The 1,426-nt window shown below is 36.3% G+C and overlaps 1 pseudogene; it reads left to right on the forward strand.

Annotated features, from left to right (window-relative positions):
• Positions 1 to 719, forward strand: part of LOC103607271 — a 1,838-nt pseudogene extending 1,119 nt beyond the window's left edge.
• Positions 720 to 1,426: the final 707 nt, after the last annotated feature.

Below are 1,426 nucleotides of genomic sequence, written 5' to 3' on the forward strand. Positions count from 1 at the left end.
GGCCAGTCTCAAAAAAAGGACAAAAAAAAAAATGTTTGTTTTGGATGAAGCTGATGAAATGTTGAGCTGTGGGTTTAAGGATCAAATCTATGAGATTTTCCAAAAATTAAATACCAGTATTCAGGTTGTATTGCTTTCTACCACAATGCCAGCTGATGTCTTAAAATGACCAAAAAATTCATGAAAGGTCCAGTTTGAATTCTGGTGAAGAAAGAAGAATTGACTCTTGAAGGAATTAAACAGTTTTATATTAATGTTGAAAGAGAGTAATGGAAGTTGGATACACTTTGTGACTTGTATGTGACACTGACCATTATGCAGGCTATTATTTTTCTCAATTCAAAATGCAAAGTGGACTGGCTCACTGAGAAAACACATGCCAGGGACTTCACAGTTTCTGCTCTGCAATGGTGACATGGACCAGGAGGAGAGAGACATTATTATGAGGGAATTTCGATCAGGGTCAAGCCATGTTCTGATCACTACTGACTTGTTGGCTCGTGGAGTTGATGTGTAACAAGTGTCTTTGGTTATAAAATGTGATCTACCTACCAACCGTGAAACCATATTCACATAATGGGCAGAGGGGGTCGATTTGGGAGGAAACGTATGGCTATAAATTTTGTTACTGAAGAAGACAAGAGGATTTTCATGACATTGAGACTTTCTACAATACGGCAGTGGAGGAAATGCCCATGAATGTGGTTGACCTTATTTAATCCCTTGGATGAGAAAGTTTTGAATGCAGTGCTGGCTGTTGCTGAATAGGTGATCACAACATGCACTGTACTTCTTTCTTTGGGAAAATTTGAATCTTGTCTCAATGCTCATAATGGATCAGAAATACAGACTTTGATAGCAAAGTGATATTAATCATAAGCTCTTGTGATGAAAGTTATTGGCTTTATCCTCTTTGGAGTTAGACTGTTGAGGTGTGTGTAAAGAAGCGGTCTGTAAAATCTTCCTTTCTTGGAAATTTACTTCCTAGTTCTGTAGAAATGGTTATATTAGTTCTCTAACATTTAATAACATATTTGTGGATATATATAATATAATATATATAATATAATAAATATAATAATATATTTTAATAATATAAACCTGAAGGCAAACTGCATCACTTTGAGAACGGCAGAGCAGAAGGACAGAATAATGGAAAGCTTGAATCTTTGATAACATAGCTAAGAACCTAAATTAACCAACCCTCGAGCCTTACTCCCTTCAGTCTTACTATGTATGATAAATTTTCCTTTTGTTTAAGAATTATTAAGTAGGCTCTTTTCTTACTTATAGCTGATACCAAGAGGAAAGTACCAGAAGGGCACGTGATGTATTTGGCCATCCTCTGCCCCTCACTCCTGGTGAAATCTTGGAAAATCATTTCATCACTCCCTTGTTGTTCAAGATGGGAGTTGGATTAGATGAT

This window comes from Galeopterus variegatus, unplaced genomic scaffold (genome assembly GCF_000696425.1).
Source record: "Galeopterus variegatus unplaced genomic scaffold, G_variegatus-3.0.2 Scaffold7292, whole genome shotgun sequence".
NCBI classification, from domain to species: Eukaryota; Metazoa; Chordata; class Mammalia; order Dermoptera; family Cynocephalidae; genus Galeopterus; species Galeopterus variegatus.